At 36.4% G+C, this 21,716-nt stretch overlaps 1 protein-coding gene across 4 annotated transcripts in view; it reads left to right on the forward strand.

Moving 5' to 3' along the window:
* LOC145688520 (metal cation symporter ZIP14-like) overlaps nt 1-21,716 on the forward strand; it is a 137,985-nt gene that overhangs the window by 6,799 nt on the left and 109,470 nt on the right. For 2 of the 4 annotated variants that reach the window (XM_081762873.1, XM_081762875.1), the window contains exon 2: nt 13,435-13,488. The gene's annotated coding sequence lies outside the window, so the exon portion shown is untranslated. Of the gene's footprint in view, nt 1-2,062; nt 2,108-13,392; nt 13,489-21,716 lie in introns of those variants that run through there. The other 2 variants (XM_081762876.1, XM_081762874.1) reach the window with 2 other exon arrangements.

Below are 21,716 nucleotides of genomic sequence, written 5' to 3' on the forward strand. Positions count from 1 at the left end.
AATTCATTTCAAACTGCTTAACCGTTTCTCCGTGTGATGCTGTCAGAAACAACAGGCAACATCGCTTTCAAATTATAGAAAGTGCTCCTCTTCCCCATTTAAAATGGAAACTCTCAAAAACACTGGGAAACGGGTCACTTCCTTTTAATGGGAAGTTTACATAAAAAATGTAATACTCCTAACTTGACAGAATTGTGAGATACTAAGATTATCGCGAAGATTTTGACCGTCCGCTCCCCCCATAGAACACACACTTTAATCAAGTAATCTCATTAAAAACCCAGTTTGAGGTATGTGATACCTGTATCCGAAAATTCATTTCAAACGTTTAAATCGTTTTCCCGTGTTGAGCGCAGAAACAAGATTCTTTTCATTTTTATATAATAGATTACAGTTGAACAGCGAATTTGACCGAGCGCAAACAAAATTCACTGCGAGTGATTCCCAGCCTTTTTTGTTTTCTATAGTATTCTGTTCTGGTAGTAAATAAATATTTTAAGCCAATTTTGAAACTAGCCATGTACTAAGAAGTACGATTAAAGAAAGTAATTATAATCATATTAAGATTATTATTTCAATCCAAGTTTTGAAGTATATTTTTTGGAGTGGGCTTTTTTTGGTTTAATTGAGAGTTTTACCCCCTCCCCCCAAAAAAAACGGTAATTTTGGGCTGGGGAAAATTCCAACATGGATTTAATAAATGAGACGAACATAAGACTAATTTCTGGAAATGGGTATGGAAATGAATTTGTCTCGTCTTACACAAAGCGACCACGGGAGAAAGGTAAATGCTAGATAATTTTTTAATACTAGTATCTGTAGTCTTTAATTTCTAAATAAGTTTTATGAATAGATAAAGCTAGGTTAGTTTTTTTTTTTATTTTTTCACTTGTTACATAGGTTATGGCTCAGCGGAGCTTGTCGGAAATTAACCCCATATCGTCACGAACGGGCCTGTTCCCCAGGACGCCCTACCGCGCGGAAGAGCAGCTTTACCCTACACTGAACGAAGCCAGACACACTCTTTGCTTAGGGGCCGCAGTGGCTCAGTAGTAGAGCATTCACTTCTGATGCATGGGTCCCTGGTTCGATCCCAGCTCACAACAAGTGAACTTTGTGGTAAACAAACACTGTGTGCGTGGGTTTTCTCGGGGTTCTCCCGTTTCTTCTCACTTACTTAATTCCACCATTTCATTCATTTCTCATCATCGGCTCCTTTAGCCTAATCAACATAACCGTGGGACATAAAACTCAACGAGGTTTCATTTACAGTCATTGCTTATAGTCATCACCTAGTTTAGGTTCTTAAGCGTTTCAAGAATGGTTTTTGAGTTTACAATTACTATCTACTATCAATCTGTACGCAATGATTTGGGCATAGGCCAAGAAAATATCACTCTGGAACGTAGGATATTTAAAGTGAGAAAACTGATGTAAAATAATTTGATAAACTGAATGCGCGTTATTCTTAATGTGCACAAAGCTGCCTTAGTACCGAAATTCGTGTGCGATTTCCACTTGCAGATTTATTTTATGATGGTATAATCATACTGGTTACGGGTACAGCTATTTTGCGGAAAATTTTGCAAACTGTCTAAAAGACTTACCTACTTTCATTGGGATGCTTGCACAGGGGAATTGCTTTCTGACTCACAGGGAAAGTGCAGTAGCCTAAATGAACGGAACCATTTGTGTAATATAGAGGGTTAGGTTGGTCAAAAAATGAATGATCAAGATAAATTACTGTGCTACGTTTTCGTCATTTCGAGGCTCAAATAAGGCAAAAGTTGTACTAACGGCAAGAGTAGGGTGGGTTCACAAATTATTCACTGATATTTACGCTAGACGTGATTTGACTGACAAAAGCTTTTAGAGTAAATTGTATGATGTATTACACAAGAACTGCATATATTCAGAATTAAATCATTGTATATTTTGTTCAACTGTCTTTTTGAATGTCACTAGGTTATACTTTGGGTTCCTGTCAGCACGTCCTCAAGTTGCGGATCGAGGAGAAGGCCTCTAGATATAGAGGTTGGCTGCGAATATACTGAATAAGCAGTCACGGACAGCCGACTAGGAGTGGTCCTCCAGCTTAGGGGTTTGGGTAAGGCTAACAACCTCATCCTGTAAAAAAAAAAAAAAAAAAAAAAAAAAAAAAAAACACTTGTTCAGAAATATTCACAAAAGCCTTGGACAAGGACTAATAACTTAGCACGACCTCAGCAAAAGAAAATGGACATGAGATTTGGAACATGGAATATTAGAAGTCTTTATAGGGCAGGCGCGTTAAAATTAGTAACGTGTGAGTTAGAGAAATACTGAATGGACGTAGTAGGAGTTCAGGAAGTTAGGCGGGAAGGAAATGGATCTGTGAATTCCGGAAATTTTACATTCTTTTACGGGGAAGGAAATAAAAACCACCAGTTAGAAACAGGGTTTTTCGTTCACAAACGATTATTCAACGAAACGGGTATTTCGTTCACAAATATTACCAGCAATTAAACGGGTTGAATTTGTTACTGACAGACTTTCTTTTATTACTCTTAAGGGACGGTGGTGTGATATTGTTTTAAATGTACATGCCGCAACTCAAGATAAGGATGAAGGTATAAAAGACAGTTTTTACGAATAAGTGGAATGGGTATTTGACCAACTCCCGCGATACCATCTGAAAATTCTACAAGGAGATTTCAATGCGAAGGTATAACGAGAGGATATTTTCAAACCGATTATAGGGAACGAAAATCTGCATAAGGAAAGTAATGGCAACTGTGTTAGACTCGTGAACTTTGCAACATCCAAAAACCTAATCAGGAAGAGTGCAAAATTCCCACATCACGACGTTCATAAATACACTTGGACCTCACCAGACGGAAAAACACACAACCAAATTGATCACGTTTTAGTAGATAGAAATGAAATCTTTGAGTTTTACGTCCAACGTTTATGCCGGCTAGGCTAAAGGAGACGGTGATGATAAGTAATGAATGAAATGGTGGAATGAAGAAAGTGGGAGGAAACGGGAGAACCCCGAGAAAACCCACGCACATGATGTTTGTCCACCACAAAGTTCACTTGGCGGGGGCTGGGATCGAACCCGGGACCCCAAGTTTTAGTAGATGGAAGAAGGCAATCTAGCATAATTGATGTCCGGTCGTTTAGAGGGGTTGATTGTGACATTGATCACTACCTGGTAACAGCGATAATACGAGAGAGATTATCGTTGAATAAAGTTAATATTCAATGTCCGAAAACGGAGAGATTCAATTTAAAGAAATTAGAAGAGAGCCAGGTAAGAGAGGAATACCAGATTGAAGTTTCGAATAGATTCTCGGCTTTAGAAGACTCGGAGTGCACTAGTGTAGAGGATACCTGGACTGAAATTAGAGATAGCATTACAATTTCAGCAAAAGATAAGTTGGGACACGCGGAAATACGTAGGAACAAACCATGGTTCGACCAGCAATGCATTAAACTAGCAGAGAAGAGAAAACAGGAAAAATTACGCTAGCTACAAAATTCGAATGAAATAACTACGGTACACAAAATTTCGTAGACATCAGGCGGGAAACTTCCAAAACTTTTAGAACAAAGAAACGCGATTTTTTGAAAGCTAAAATTAAGGAACTTGAAGATAATAGTAAAAATAAAAACATCCGGGATATGTATAAGGGGATCAGAGAATTGAAGAAAGGCTATCAACCTCGTGCGTATATATTAAAGAAATCTGACGGTACAGTTCTCACTGATACGGATAGCATCTTAAATAGATGGAAAGATTTCTTTGACGATTTGCTTAACACTCAGCCAAAAACTAGTGTGCGTGGAGAAAAGGAGATACACACCGCAGAACCGTATATTCCAGAACCCAACCGAATAGAAGTAGAAACCGCTATAAAGAAATTAAAGAAACACAAATCTCCGGGTGTAGATGAAATTCCGGCTGAGTTAATTTTAGCTGGAGGCGAAAAATTGTGGAACAAGATACACAAACTCATTCTCCTTATCTGGAACAAGGAAGAATTACCACAAGAGTGGAAAGAATCAATCATTGTTCCAATCCACAAGAAAGGCGACAAAGCTGACTGTAATAATTATCGAGGCATTTCTCTTCTGTTAGCATCCTACAAAATACTTTCAACTATTCTATTAGCAAGATTGACCCCCATATGCAGATGAAATTATTGGAGATTATCAGTGTGGATTTAGACAAAATTGATCAACTATCGAACAAATATTTACCATTCGCCAAATACTCGAAAAAAAGTGGGAATACAATACCCCGGTATATCAAGTATTTATTGATTTTAGAAAGACGTACAACTCGGTTAGGAGAGAAACATTATACAACGTTCTTACATAACTTGGAATACCGAGGAAGCTAATGAGATTAATTAAGATATGTTTAAATGAATCCCAAAGTAAAGTCCGGGTAGGAAAATTTTTGTCCACAAGCTTTCACGTCGAAAATGGCCTGAAACAAGGAGATGCGTTGTCGCCATTATTATTTAACTTTGTTCTGGAATACGCTATAAGGAAAATCAAAGATAGCAACCAGGGCCTAGAGTTGAACGGTATTCACCAGGTTATGACATATGTTAATGACGTAAATTTAATAGGGGATGATAGGAGAACAATAGAAAGAAATGCAGAGATCTTATTAAACGCTTGCAGGTACATGGGTTTAGAAGTAAATGCAGAGAAAACTAAATACATGGAAATGCGTCGGGACCGTAATACGGCAAATTATGAATGCGTTAAAATCTTAAATAATACTTTTGATAAAGTGGATAGTTTCAAATATCTAGGATCAATATTAACAGAGGAAAACCATATTCACGAAGAAATTAAATGTCGATTGAAAGCAGGGAATTCGTGTTACAATTCGGTTCAAAATCTCTTATCGTCGCGAATTCTGTCGAGGAATTTGAAGCTTAAAATATACAAAATGATAATCATGCCTGTTGTTCTGTATGGTTGCGAAACATGGTTGCTTACTCTGAGGGAAGAACATAGACTGAAAGTATCAAGATCCTGAGACGAATATTCGGACCCAAGAGGAACGGGAATGGGGAATGGCGGAAACTTCATAACGAGGAACTACATAATTTACACGGTTTACCCAACATTGTTAGGGTCGTCAAGTCTAGGAGGCTTAGGTGGGCAGGTCATGTAGCTAGATTGGAAGAAAGTAGAAACGCTTTCAAACTCTTGACTGGAAGACCAATCGGAAAACGACCATTAGAAAGACCTAGGCGCAGATGGGAGGACAATATTAAGATGGATCTCGCAGAGATTGGAATACAAAGTAGAAACTGAATCCAATTGGCTAAGGATAGAAGTCAGTGGAGAGCTTTTGTGAATGCGGCATTGAACCTCCGTTTTGCATAGGCCATAGAGTTAGCTCTAGGTTATACTCAACATGTAAAAAGTATTTTTATTAGAGGAACCATATTTGAATTCATGCTTAGACTTATGACATTTTTTTAAACTTTGGGTTTAAATGTACGTGTATTATAAAACATAAAAAAAATGAATTAAGAAATAATACTCACAATAGGCAAGTAAATCAATATAGATAGTCTTAATTTGGAATGAATTGACGTTATATAAAGAATTGTTCTTTCAAATTCTCAAGGTATGGTACTTTATGTTGGTGTTTATATTTTTAACTATATATAAAACTATATGAGCTGACATAAATTATTGAGCACTTCCTGTAGGGCTACAATGATTAAATTTGGCATGATTGTAGGTTTCCGGAACTAACCCACACGAAAATTGCCAAAACAGAATATTTTTAATTTTTAGAGGAGATGAAGAATGTCCCCATGTTATTTAAATGGTTCTTTTTTTGGACTTATAATCTCATATTTCAGGTACTTAGAATTGAAATAAGAACTTGAAATTCGATATGCTTGTACGTTTTTGTTAGCGTTACCCAAGTGAATCATCAGAAATAAAAATTTCCAGCCGTAGAGTGGTTTTATGGGGAACTGAAAAATCTTCCCCATGTTATTTATATGGGACATCTTCTAGACCTCAAAATGTTTAGGCACTTCCGGCAGGATTAGAATCATGAAATTTAGCACGATTGTAGCCTTTCAGGACTAACCGCCATAAAAATTACCAAAATTGAATATTTTTAATTTTTTAGGAGTCTAAAGTGAAATGAAGCAATTCCCATGCTATTTAAATGTTTTTTAGGATACAATAATCTTTTAGACAGTTGAAATAGGAAAAGAAACGATAGAATTGTGTGATCAAGAGGAGCGAGGCCGCAGGCCGAGCAAAGATAGTGTGTGGGAGCGAAGCCCTTGGATGGACAAATTCAGGAAATATAAAGAGCAAGTTCAGGAAATTCACTGTTGATTCAAAGGCCGATAGAGGCTAGTTGCTCATATAAAGTGTGAGTGTCATTACAAGAAAAGAAAATATTTTAGGTTTTAAATGGTAGTCTTCTTGTATCCATCTTTTCAAGATAGTTTGGTTAAGTTTCTTATTTCCCGACCGAGAGAACCAAATGCTTAAGCCAGTGATATCCAAGTGACCAACATGAACAATTACAGTGACATACTTGGCGTTTAAGATTCAGTAGATATTATTCAGAGCAATTTGTCAAGTGCAAAAGCTGCACCCTTTAATTGCATTGCACAAGCGACGGATCTTGGGATAAAAGACATGCTCTTGTTCAACCCAATGTACGTGAGTACCTTAAAACAAAGTTCGGTGAGAAAGAACGTTCTACCGAAAGTCAATGTTGCCATACAATGCCTTGGTTAGAATATTCAGTTTTAATGGACTAAGCTTTCTGCTATTCTTGTAGGAAGATTTTAAGGAACAGTCTACGGGATCAGACTTTTACTGTGACAGGATGTTGCAATTTGAAGTCTTCATTGGAACGGGGAAAAAGATTTAATAGTACTTCTTCTAAAAGCGAGATAGAATCGACCAAATTTGGGAGAAACTTAAATTGAGACAATGCAGGGGAAAAGATGTTAATATTATTCTAGGTGTGAAACAGATATCATGTTGTAGTCTCTCACAGTAAATGAGCTCCCTGACATATCGTGGGGATCGAGGATTTTGACTCAAAGATCTGTAAGAATTAAATCCTTATGAATCAAGTTCTACTGGACCTTTTACTATTTAAGTACACAATGGAAAAAGACTCGAAACTGAAGTCCGTAGCTTTACATGTTCCTCAGAACGCTCAATATGCGTCACTCGAAGTTCAGAACGAAATAGTAGATGTGTTGCAAAGATGATAGTGAACAAAGTAAGAACATAATATGATGAAAGTGAATTACTTCTTTGCTTGAAAGCATATGAAACACGAGGTCCCTCTAATGTGGGAAATTTGTCAGTATTTGTAAAATAACGAAAGGTGCATGAACATTTATTGGAACATCTTTTTCAATTATCGGATTTATTATCTTAAAGGTATATATATTTTAAATATATATATAAACTTATTTCCAAATCAACATTTCGAAAACAGAAATAATTTGTCAATTTTATGACGATGCTAGCGTGATGGCAAGATGTAAGAAAGGTATTCAAAAACCATTACAGAAAGAACTTCAAAAAACAGTCCCAATCCCAAAAAGTCTGGAAAATCCCAAATGTTCTGGAAGTGTTCTTTCTTTCCCTCAAGGAAAATTGGGTCATGTACCATAGATAACCGAGTTACCTATTGAGGCTATGGGACTGTTAAGAAAGTTTTTCACATTCGCATTTTGTTTCATTACCCTTCTAATGTTACAAATCGTATCAACATTTGAGTCAGTTAACAGTGCATTACAAGACAGAGAAATGCATCTCGGAAAAGCAGATCAAGTTGTGGGGTCTAGTCTGTCATTTTTGGAGCAGAAAAGACTTCTGATTTGACAACATGCTTACTACAGCCAAAGACAAATTACAGAAGATTTACACTAAAATATTAGATCATGCGTTCCCTCCGTTGAAGCGAATTCGGAAGATCCACCCTTCTTTAAAAGCTTTAGGTGTTGAAGAATGTCAAAATGTCACACTCGATGAAGGAATTCACCACAAATTTTTAATGAGACATTCGACAAAACAGTATCTTAATTAACTGCATATAAAACTACATGAGCTGACATAAATTATTGAGCACTTACTGTAGGGCTACAATGATTAAATTTGGCATGGTTGTAGCTTTCTGGAACTAACCCACAGGAAAATTGAGAAAAGTGAATATTTTTAATTTTTAGGGGGTCTAAAGAGGGGATGAAAAAATTCCCCATGTTATGTAAACGGGCCTTGTTTTGGACATATAATCTCATGTTTTAGATATTTAGAATTGGAATAAAAACTTGAAATTCGGTATGCTTGTACATTTTTGTTAGCGTTACCTAAGTGAATCATCAGAAACGAAAACTTTCAACCGTAGAGTGGTTTTATTGGGAACTGAAAAATATTTCCCATGTTATTTATATGGGACGTCGTCCACACCACAAAATGTTTAGGCACTTCCGGCTGGATTAAAATGATGAAATTTGGCATGATTGTAGCCTTCCAGGACTAACCGCCATGAAAATTGCCAAAAGTGAATATTTTTAATTTTTAAGGGGTCTAAAGGGAGATGAAGAAATTCCCATTCTATTTAAATGGGCGTTTTCTTGGGATACAAAATCTTATCTTTTAGATAGTTGAAATAGGAAAAGAAACGATAGAATTGTGGGTTGAAGGGGTGCGAGGCTATAGGCGAGCAAAGACCGTGTGTGGGGCGAAGCCCCCGGATGGGCAGATTCAGGAAATATGAATAGTAAGTTCACGAAATTCAGTGTTGATGCAATGGCCCCAGGTAGCCAAAGGCTAGTTATATATTAAAGAGAAATTTGCAGGGAATAATGAACAGTATTTGAAATCCCTTGATTGTTTATTTTCACACTCAGAAACGTTTTTGAACATTTCTGAAGTATTGCTAACACTGAATCTTTGAACTGCAATAAACAAACTTTCAGATTAGTAGAAATTGTTAAATATTTTATCCAACAAGAAGAGCGACAGTAATATCTTAAAGATCTTAGATTTGTTGTATTCTTATAAAAGTGCTTTTCCCTTTGTGCATAAATTATATACAGAGCTGTAACAATTGGTGCTTCAAAAGCAGCATGCGAGGACACATTTTGCTACCTTAGAAGGGTTCTTACCCACAAAGATAATCAATGCTTCACGAAAATCCAGCCTTGTTCTGTTGGAATTCGAAAACTATTCTCGAGCATTTTAAATATGTGGCAGTTTGTCGACAAATTTCGAAGACGCTCTTGATGATAACAATTGTAGGTTTGTGGCGTAAGAAATGAAAGATTTAACTTGATCCGGTTAGCAATTAGCTGTAATATGAGTTAAAAATTTAGCACTTGTGCGAATTAAATTATTGTGTTTTTGTCATAAAAATGAAGGTTGTCTTCGTGGGTTACGTAATGCCAACTCTCAGTTTCGTGATGATATTACGGATTCAAGAAGGAGAAAGAAATTCCATATGAGCACTTTCTAAACCAGTTGCCGTCTTAGGCAATCTGTAGAATGACAATATATACGTTTTTATGTACAAAAATTATTTATTATTTCATGTTTATGTAAAAGAGTGAAATACATAGACAAATTCCTTCGCACACAGATATGTATAATTTCATCATGAAAATAATTTTAAGTAGGCCCCTAACAAGAAGGTGTTCCTCCAATGAAATAATCCTGGCTACGAACCTAGTCTGAGGGAGGGGCCAGTCGTGGGGCGGACGATACGATTAGCAGGGCACCCATTCGCTGCCACCCTTCTAAGCGTCGTCACTGCCTCGAAGAAATGTTGCTGCATTTGCACCATATATGGATGCCACTTTTACCTGCGCACTGAACTATAACTCAACCCACATTGCGCTGATAGACGACGTGTGCTCCGCTGAGGTGATACCAAAAAAGAGGGCAGCACTGCTACAGCTGTTGCTTTGTCCGTGGCTCTCCACGGTCGACCGCTGTGAGATCTGTTCAGGATTGTGCCCGTCTTCTCAAATTCGGATAATAAGTGTGACACTGCAACATGTAACACGGTCACATTGTGGATGACGCTGATTGAAATCGGCAACTACTGCACGGGAATTTTCCCGCCCCACATTTTATCTAGATAGGTTCCTCACGTCTTAACGGCATGGTTCCACACCTGCAAGAAAGTGGTAAACATAACTTTTAGTTACCAATAACTTTTCACCAACTTAAGTTACATGAAATCTGATTGCATATTTGACATCCTGAGAAAATTCTAGCTCATGGTCATATATATCACACTACCCACGTTCATCATCGTAAGTTCGAATCCAAGATGATGAAAACAAAACAGGCCGTCCGCCTGACATTCTCCCAAAAGTGCCCTCCTAGGCCTAATGTGTTTCATTCATCTCATATTCAATAAAACTACAGCCGTGTGGATTTTAAAAAGAATGGTAAGGGACTTTTGATACACCCTGTAGATTTACCGAACATTGTCAGTTATATTAATCATAATTCATATAATTACCTGAATAATAAACTTTGAGAAGATAAAACTTCCCGAAATTTTAATTGCTGGAACGTGGAAATCTTTTGATCGATTTTGAAAATTCATATTCTATTATGTTCGTAATACTATAATCATCTGAAAGTAGAAAATCTTAATAATAAAAGGACCTGCAAAGTCGAATTTTCGAAATTTTGGTTTTGTTAATTTGATTGATTGTAACAATACAAGCTGAGTTCTATTCTTTATGACATTTGTTATTTCGAGAAGTATTACTTTATGAACATTTAGGAACCGCTGAAAATAATTACAGAAATTTTGTCATATCGATCGATTATGAAAGTTCAAACTGAATCTATGCTTAAGACGTATCCTTTTTCATGCACATTCTATTGCTATGCAAAGAAAAGAGAGAGAGAGAGAAATAGCATGAAATCCACCGGAAGTGAACCAGACCTAACGCGATGACCAGTGATCGCTCCACTGAAGTCAACACATTTTTTGCATTCCTATTGCTACATTTCCGTCGTATCAACCACACATAAAAGTATGATTAACGGTGGCATACATACGTACCACCAACATGCCATAGGATCTGTTCAATCAGTATTTCCGGTGAGGGATCGAAGTACATTGTGCGGCCGAAAGCATTCAAACAGTAAATAGGTGGTTCTTTTGTTGTTTGAGTCGCTGAGAACAAAAGAACCGTGTACTGCTTTTCTGTTTCCGGTCGTTAGGTAGCTGACAAGACACATCCCTGATGGAAGTTCAGCAGTCCGTTTGGTGCTGTGCTGACGCATCCATCACATAGCACTCAGACCTTTCCAGCGAAGAAGGTAGAGAAGATTTCTCTCTCTTGTAAGCAATGATCTAGAGTCGAGATAGTGTAATTGAGGTAAGTATGAAGAATAGGACATCGTTCTAAGAACTTATTATTTTTGTTAATCCACGCTATGCCTGTCGTCTACATTTCTGAAATTTGTCTATATTCATCGGAATTCCGTGTATGTACAAGTAACACGTTGTTTACTGTGCCAAAACCAGTCACATTTGTGTATGCTCCCGTAAATTGTTGTTAGCGAAATCCGGTCATGGAGAAGGGGAACTTAAAATGCATTTTACAGTCTAACATCCTTCTTTACTTTGTCCATGGACTTTTTTTTTTTTTTTTTTTAAGCTTTGTATACACACGTTATATTGCCCCGTTATGAACAAGTTACTAATGCGCGTGATTTCGAACTCGATTCTTGAGAAGGGCCGCGGTGGCTCAGTGGCAGAGCGTTCACCTCTGGTGCTAGGGGTCTCGGGTTCAAACCCTGCTCCCGCCAAGTTAACTTTGTGGTGGACAAACACCGTGTGCGTGGGTTTTCTCGGGGTTCTCCCGTTTCCTCCTACTTTCTTCATTCCACCATTTCATTCATTACTCATTATCACCGTCTCCTTTAGCCTAACCGGCATAACCGTGGGATGTAAAACTCAAAATTTCATTTCATTTTTCGATTCTTGAGAAGTATGCTTGCCTCCGATGTATTAGTGATTCTGATCTCTCCTTAATCAGTGGGCCCCGTCTTATTGATGGTAAAAATATGTTTTAGGCATGAAACAGTCTGTCAGTGAATTTTTAAAGGGTTTGGTTTATCAAAACCTCTTTATATATTTATGTCGTGTTATGATTGGCAAATGAATTGACGAATATGATTCAATATAACTGCAAAGCTAAACATCACATTAGTAATGATATTAATTGATAAATCATTTTAGCTGTCAATTTACTGGTAGTACAGTAGAATAATTGTTTAATATAAATGAACGTAATAATAAGTAATAATACATATTTTTCTCTACGCTAAACATTGTTTTTTATTTGACTTGAAGAAGTGGAAGTTACTGGTAAATAGAACAAAATGATCAATGCCGATTTCAATTTTTCATTTATAGCACAATGTGTCTGTTAAGCTTATTAGTGAATGTATTAAGGATATGCAGAATACAGGTGCTAATGCACTTTTGTTCACGATGGTACATTTCCTTTCCATGGATGGGTCCGAACAGAGATACTTACCACCTAAACTTATATCATAGAGAATTTTGAGGGTTTTTTTTTATTTTCCAGAGTTGGCGACCCTATGTGATGTAGGAGTCAAAAGTTCGTTGATGGAGGTGATTTTCAAAGCGAAAGTGGTAGACATACGCCATTTCCAATTTTTACATTGGTCGCTGTAGAGGAACAGTGATAGTAGATAACGAGAAACGGTTTTCTGCAATCGATTAAGCGTTCCAACAATACATTTCATCTATATCGTGAACCTTTTACTAAAATTTGAAGTGATAGAAATGCACAACTTCCGGCTTCAATGTTGATCTCTATAGAGTAAAAACGGCAGTAGATAGCGAGAAGCGTTTTTCCGCAATCAATTAATTGTCCCAGGAATGCATTCCATCTCCATTCTAATATACTAAACCGGAAGTAATAGAAATCTACTACCACTTCCAGTTTCAATATTGGGAAAATAATCACGCCGTAAAAATCAAACTCTTTCACGTGATGTATACGTAACATTGCAACTTGTTCTCTCTAAACGTCAGCTAATGTAAGCAAATTATATATATATATTTGCTGAAAACATTTTCAACGGTTTGGTTGCTATAGTTATGAAAGGTTATGTGTTTTTATTGCTGTGGATTTCGTTTCATTTATATTATTGTAATAAATATTTGTATATTAAGCCATTCCTAATAGTACAAAAAATAAATTAGAAATAGAGAATGTTGAAACACTAGTGATAAACATCTAAGGTGATGTCATATATTCTGAAATGTTTGTTAGTAAATGTTGTTTATTAATATAGAAATTCGTATTGTTTCATCACTAGGGTGCTGTGTTTCGAGTTCTAAGGTTTGTTGTTTGCTTGCAGGTTCATAACGACGTTCGATTATACATGTTACCTATGAGGAAGTGAGGATTTGAGGTAAGTAGTAAAATAAAAATAAATAAAATAAAATAAATGTTACTTCGTTGTACTATAGTGATAATATTAAAACTAAGAGCGGAATTTAACTCTGGATATTGTAGCCTTTGAAGGATTGTAACTGGCTACAGGTAACGTGTTAAGGCATTCGTAATACGTGTTCAGCGCAGTGATCCCCAACACTGTATTTTTCAGGCTTTCTAGACTGGAGTTCGCTACTTCATTTAAGTATCTTCTCAATTTCCTCACGAAGTTGGGCCAACACAAAATACTCTGTACCCTTCCCGGAAATAGAAGCGGAAATCACTTTCACCAAAGAAGGTGCGTTAATCACCCAATGTGCGAGAGGGGAGCAGTAATGTTTGTGTCTCACAAAATTTAAATTCTGTACGAAGCTCCGTGGCTATCACGTTCATCTTTGATTCTATTCTTTGATCCTTGTCTCTGTTCCACACGAGAATAAAAACCCCGTTCATTTGGAAGATGAAAACCTTGGATACAAAATTAACAGGAATGAGTTGGCATATATGAGTGATTATCAATCCCACTTATATTCGAAAAGGCTTGTGTTCGAAAAATGAAATGAAATGAAACGTTTAAGTTTTACGTCCCACGTTTATACCGGCTAGGCTAAAGGAGATGCTGATGATGAGAAATGAATGAAATGGTGGTGTGAAGAAAGTGTCAGAAAACGGGAGAACTCCGAGGAAACTCACGCACATGGAGTTTGTCGACCAGAAAGTTCACTTGGCGTAAGCTGGGATCGAACCAAGGACCCCATGCACCAGAGGTGAATGCTTTACCACTGAGCCATCTCGGTTCCACTTGTGTTCGAGTTAGGCGAATTATCGTCTTGACACTTTCTGCTGTTTTTGGTATCGTTGCAAGGATAATATAGAGGTAGGTAATGTCTTTGAATATGCCCTTGCGCGATTATTAGTAAATAAATGAATAAACTTTCTTGTTGTTAGTGTTTCTATCATATATTGTTCTATCGGCTATACTAAAACGCTAGCAAATCAATCAAGTGATCAACGAAACAAATAGATTCTTAATCGGCAATGTAAGTTTGCTGCATATGAATTCGTTGTTTCATATCTAATAACGAAATTTTAAGTATTATTTGATGCTTTAGATTTTTTAAGTTTAGAAAAATTATTGGTTGGAGTGAAAATAGGTCAAGAATAAGGGGATAAATTCAACGCAACTTACGTGTCACCATATATACCTAATGTGGCAGCTAAATAAGTTTCCAATGATTAATTAAAACATCGATTTTGTAGCACCCAACACACTGTATTATTTCCTTTGATGCTTCCCAATCACCCACAGGGTTGAGATCAAGCAAGGAAAGGGAATAGACAAATTATATAGATACAAATCGTTTAACTGTGTTTCCTGGAAATTGCCGGATTTTCATGAAACATATCTGTTTATTTGGTGCTGACTCTGAGGAGCTTTTTCCACGTTTATTTGAAATATTCCATGTAAATATTTCAGACATGTTGGTAACTATGAGTAACAAATTGTGATGACAGTAAGTGCATTAAACCAATAATCGCATAATTTTGTGAGTAAATTGTGGTTCATTGTATAAATAACAAACCGTTTCTTTGTTTAGCTTCTCGTATTAGAGAGAACATGTTCTTGTAGTAATAGGCAACACTCCACTGACTCCAGTCCTGCTGTTTCGTTACTACTGTGCTGAGACCTGTTTGATAGTATGCGCTTGAAAACGTTTGTTTATAGTTGTGCACTTTTCAGTTTGTATCAAATCACATTGGTCAAATTTAATTGATCATGTTTATAATGGTACACACGGAAAAGATAGTATTTGACAGTTGACAAATTTTCTTTAGTCAATAACTCGGGAACAAATGAATTAATTTGGATCTTTTTGTTGTTACCCTTAGAATAGTTATAACTCGACAACTTGCCAAATTTATTGTTCAGTTATTAGAAAAATAAATTTTGTCAACTGAAGAATACTTTCTTTCGTGATTGTACTAGCCTTCGGCTAGCTGGGGACTCCGCCCCCAGAGCCCCGTGTTTGCTCGGCCTACGGCCTCGCATTTTTATCGGTTTTCGCATCAACAGTGAATTTTGTGAATTTGCTCTTCATATTTCCTGAATTTGCTCATCCGGAGGCTTCGCCTCCACATACTGTCTTTGCTCGGCCTACGGCCTCGCACCTCTTGAACCCATAATTTTATCGTTTCTTTTCTTATTGCAGCTATCTAAAAGATAAGATTTTGTATCCCAAGAAAATGTCCATTTAAATAGCATGGGAATTTCTTCATCCCCCTTTAGACCCTAAAAAATTTAAAATATTCACTTTTGGCAATTTTTCTGTCGGTTAATCCTGGAAGGCTACAATCGTGCCAAATTTCATCATTCTAATCCTGCCGGAAGTGTAAACATTTGAGAGTGTAGAAGATGCCCCATATAAATAACATGGGAAAGATTTTTCAGTTCCCCATAAAACCACTCTACGGTTGGAAATTTTTATTTCTGATGATTCACTTAGGTAAAGCTAACGAAAACGTGCAAGCATATCGAATTTCAAGTTTTTATTGCAATTTGAAGTACCTAAAACATGAGATTATAGGTCCAAAAAAGGCCCATTTAAAAAACATGGGGGAAATTCTTCATCCCCTCTTTAGACTCCCTAAAAATTAAAAATATTCGTTTGTGGCAATTTTCCTGTCGGTTAGTTCTGGAAAGCTACAATTATGCCAAATTTAATCATTGTAGCCCTACAGGAAGTGCTCAATAATTTATGTCAGCTCATGTAGTTTTATATATAGTAATAAAGATAAAGATATCGTCTGCATGCTTGAGCGCAATAATATGAAGTATTCATACTCAATTGTACTACTAACAGTTGGACAATGGATAATTGCACGCCAACTCCTAGCCTAACATGCTGTACGAAACCATATAACATGTGATTACACATATTGAAGTGGTATCAAAATCTTGTGTTAGACAAAAATTCTTATCATTTAACCACAATGGAAGTCTAGTTAGTATTACTTTCCCTACGTACCTCTGCTTTTGTTTATGCTGAAAAATGAGCTTTTAATGAATCTTTTAAAATGACGTTTCAGTGGCAAAGTTTGTTTTAAACAACATTTTTAGGAGTTTATTTCTAATGAATGAGAGCTTTCAAAAAGATAATTTTTGAAGTGTGGTGCACTAGTGGCATGTGATTGGTTAGAATCACAGGAAATCACGTCGGAGCTGTTGCTTATGTTTAGAATGAATCTTCTTAATGACTCTTTGTAAGAATATTCCCTCAGACACTAAATATCCCTCGTCGATTGAGCGTAAGCGGAACGAGAATACCCGTTGCGCCTACACATAATATGGAGATAAATTAGTAGTTAGGTCAGTAGGCGAAACGGAAATAGGCCAAATGGGAATGAACCGTAGTTTCTATTACATTAAAGTAGTTTTGAATAATAGCACAGAGTATTTGTCGAAATGTAGTACCTTTTCAATAGTTTAGTTAGTAGGAACCTGGCCATACTGAGAAGGAGTCACTGGAGGGCAAAGCTTTCAAATAGGGGTGGGCTGGCTCGCCAATAATCCCCTCACAGATTCAGCTTCCCAACAATAAGATACCTCCACATTTATCCCTCTTTTAAAACCGGAGGTGTAGGAATTATGATTCCCGATTTCAGCGCTGATTACCGCAGTGAAAAATAATAATAGTGAGATGCAGGTTTCTGATATGGGTTCAGTACCGCAAGAATAGTTATATCTCTTACTGTATCCCTCTATTGCGGCCAGTAATTGTAGAAATGTACTATTACTTTTGTTTTTAATAGTTTTCCTCTGGAGAGAAAACAGTAATAGAAGACGATCAGCTTTATTATTCCATTTAGACCGGAAGTAGCAAGAAAACAATTGCAAGAAACTTTTTTTTTTTTTTTTTTTAAATATATATTAGTTCAGCGTCAGACGAACAGGTTCTATCTCACATTATCTCTCCATTGCAGCCTTGCTTCTTGAATGTTCTTCTTAAGAGTAGGTGATGAATTTGAATATTTCATGGCTTTGAGAACTCTCAATGCTAAGTTAAATATAATGTCTGGGATGAAGAAATTCGGAAATAGGCCAGAACTGGTTCCACTTACTCAGAAGCTTCTTACATCTGCTAAGTCTGCCTACCGTAACCACAAAGCATACTTAGAAAACCTAAGAAAGGAGGAAGCTCGAAAAGAAGAAGTAAAGATGAAACAAAACAACAAACAAAGAGAGAGGTGATGGAGAAATTGAAAAAGGAAAAAAGGGGCATGATGAGATTTTGGTCACTTTTTCGTGTGCTTTTGGTCATTTTTCGTGTACTTTTGGTCACTTTTCAACTATTTACAAGAGACCAGACCACTATGAGCCCTGCTAAATAGACAAGAAAGATTTGTTTTCGTTTTATTGTTCTTTTGGCCTGAAATTTGCCCCACACATGTCTTTGCCGATTATACACATACTAACATTATAAGAAATACCGGGCGAGTTCGTTATCAAATTATATTCCTACTACAACATATTTATAGACATGCGACAATAATTTTTGGACACGAGTGTACGTGTACTATTATTAAAATTGGCGGGATTTTGTTTTAATTCGTTCGACCACTAGGCCACGCTGGTAAAATCAGAATGACGACATTATAAAATTAATTGGCATGAATTTTTTAAACTATTTTAATTGGATCTGTCTGAAAGACGTCGTTGTAAAACATCTATTATTACCTACACGTACATGTACCATACATGGGAATGACGTCCTTATAAAAGTAACTGGTGGGATTTTTTTAAATCTCTTTTATTATCGAATCTTGTAAGCTGATAAAATTAATTGGATGGAATAAACTTTATTCGTGCGGGACTTATTGTAGATTCTCCGTCTGAAAGTCATCGTTCTTTTATGCAGTACATATATCATGAGATATACTATGTAAAATACATACTGTATTCTTTGGTGAAGATGGTGCGTAGCGTTGTGGAGAGGTGTCTGCTTCTGCTGGACTCGTGGAACTGACTGTTTTCGCGCGCTTTGGAACAGGTTTGGACGACCGCAGTAAAAGTTGTTGCAACTTAGGATAATAACCTTTCCGTGGCGGGAAATGCTAATGGTAACGTGTTGTAACATGACGCCAACATGGCGCGACGGTAATACAATAAGACAAAGACATCAGCACGGTAGATGGTAGTGGTAATACAATAGCGCATATCTTTTTGTGAGCACGTGCATGCCTTGCGGATGGGAATCATGTTGTAACGTGTATAGGACAATGATCCCGACGTTGCGGACAACGCTAATACAATAGCCCCTACCATTGTCAACACGTGATTGCCTTCCGAATGGGAAAACGTATTATAACATGTACACTCATCTCCAAAATGATTGTCGCATATCTATAACTGTCTTCTTGTAAGTATATAATATGATAATGATTTTGCAGGGTGCTTTTAATAGTGATAGTATGTGTATAATCCGGAAATGTATGTTTGTAGTAAATTTCATAGGAAAAGAATTATAAATACGAAAATTAGAATGAATAATACAAAATTTTGCTAAATGGACAAGAAAGTTTTATTTTTGTTTTATTGTTCTTATTTACTGCTCTTTTGACATGAAATTTAACACAGACATGGCTTTGCCAATTATACACGTACTAACATTATAAGAAATACCTGGCGAAGTCGTTATTAAATTATATTCCTACAAGAACATATTTATTGACATGCGACAAATAATTTTGGACATGAGTGTACATAGGAAAATGGCCCCGACGTTGTGCACGAGCTGATACAATAGCCCCTACCATTTGTGAACACGTGATTGTTCTGCGGATGGAAAAACGTATTATAACATGAATAGAATAATGAATGTGACATGGCACGATGTTAATACAGTAGCGCTCATCTTTTGTGAACAAATGATTGTCCTGCAGATGTGAATTGTGTTTTTGAAATTATATAGACCTTGGAGAATATGAAAGTAATTTCAACTTACATTGTTATTAAACATGAAAATTGTTTTTAAATTATATGAGAGGGCGGAGAAAGTGAAATTCTTGTTATGAAAAATATGTAATTACCAGAGGGTAATATGATAACATGTTTGGAAAATATTTTAAAGTATCACGTGTTATGACGTCGATGGTAAAAATTTGTTTAAATACGAGCACTAATAGAAAATGGGTACATGATAGCCATGGAGTCGTTCGACAGCCAGGTTGAACAGGAAATTGAAGCTTGCAACGTCCTAGATGGGGATTCATTGTTTCAATTTATAGAATCTCCGAGGAAAAAGCTTAAATCCTCGCACGATTAATGTACAAATTATCCTTTAATATCACCGGAACCAGCAACAGCAGCAGCATTACTGAGATCACCATTTCCTGATTTATTCATTGAAGAGGAGATATTCAGAGAGGATGAGCATTCTCTATATGAGTAGTTGGACCTAATTAAGCCGCAGTCCCCTCCTGCAAGTGTTTGACCTGGGCATTCCCCAGCACACACATCAGTGCCCTCTCCTCCACATTCACCATCTTTACTAGTGAACTGTAACGTAAGAAGTTGTAGTTGTACAAATTACTTTGTGAATGAAAACTAGAAAAGAGTGTGAAGTGTTGGAAATCAGAGGGCATATTATTGTGTGGAGGTTGTGCCTGTGATCATTACAATCAATGGGGGCATAGATGTTTATTTGTAAATGAACTAACATTACAAACTGAGGCTTGGTGCAAACGGTTCAAGACAGCGTGAAAGAAGAAGTGTATAGCGAATATATGAAAAGACATAAGAATAATATGAAGTGTTTTACATTTTTATAATTTAATTAGGAAACCACAGTATCTTGAAGAACTGGTAGAAGTAATGTTGCAGAAAGCCAAGAGATGTTATTTAAATTAGAAACAAACTTCCAAAATTCTTACCTACCATCCGTAATGTGTTATAAAATAACAGCGTACTACATTTAATTACATAATAGCATTTATTTTTCAAAGGCTTGGGGTAGAGGTGGCTCAGTGGTAGAGCGTTCACCTCTGATGCTTGGGGTCCCTGGTTCGATCCAAGCCCCCGCCAAGTGAAATTTGTGGTGAACAAACACCGTGTGTATGGGTTTTCTCGGGGTTCTCGAGTTTCCTCCCACTTTCTTCTTTTCACTATTTCATTCATTTCTCATCATCACCGTCTCCTTTAGCCTAACCGGCATAACCGTTTGACGTAAAACTCAAAGATTTCATTTCATTTATTTTTCAAAGGTAATCATTATTGAGTGATTAGAGATAAGCTAGAAATAACATTGAGATGTGTGTTTGTGATGAAAAACTACCCCGAAACGATATGACACATGACCCCCTTGCTGTTAAAAAAAGTTATATCTGAATTCGAGATAATGGACTTCAAGATGGTCACCATGATGATACAGTAATAACAAGTGGTTGTATCTCCACTTGTCAAACAAATACATCAAGGCTAGAGTTATTGTTTCAAGTTCTTTAAAATATTTCTATGCCTGGAGTTTATATAATGCTAATATTCTTATCACTCTCTTCTGTAGTCTAAAGATTACAGAACTTTCTCACAACATGAAGCCATATTTTATTATAGAATGAAAATATAAGTTATGATGTAATTATGAGAATTTAAACTATGTAGATTTAGTTGTTTTTGCATTACTCGTATCTCTTACACATCTAATTGCATAACACAGTTTGCTGAACTTAGTTCTTATATGTTCTGTTGAGATTCCAGTTAAATTTTTTAGACTTTTCTTTCTCTGAGAAAGGTAACAGTTTCTACATGTTTGTTTTGTCTATTTTTAATTTTGTATTGATTTGATTATTTTTAACATTATGAAATTTTAAGGTATATGTTTTATTTGCAATAATAATTATCTCATTTTTGTTCATCCAACTTGAAAGTTGATACATTGCCAGTTGGCAATTTGAAGCTAATTAGCTTTCGTCGTTTCCGCTGTTGTACATATTTGTATCATCTGGATATAAAGTCACATATGAGCTGTTTATATTTTCAGAAGTCATTTATATAAAGAAGAAAGAGAAGTGGTCCCAGTATTGATCGCTGTGGTACTCCATGTTTAATAATTTCTTCACTGGATACATATTTTTGATTTTGATTTTTAATTATTCCTGAGATTTCGGCTATTTACCTCCGATCTTTAAGGTGTGATTCAAACAATTTAT

This window comes from Thermobia domestica, chromosome 6, assembly GCF_964235325.1.
Source record: "Thermobia domestica chromosome 6, izTheDome1.hap1.1, whole genome shotgun sequence".
NCBI classification, from domain to species: Eukaryota; Metazoa; Arthropoda; class Insecta; order Zygentoma; family Lepismatidae; genus Thermobia; species Thermobia domestica.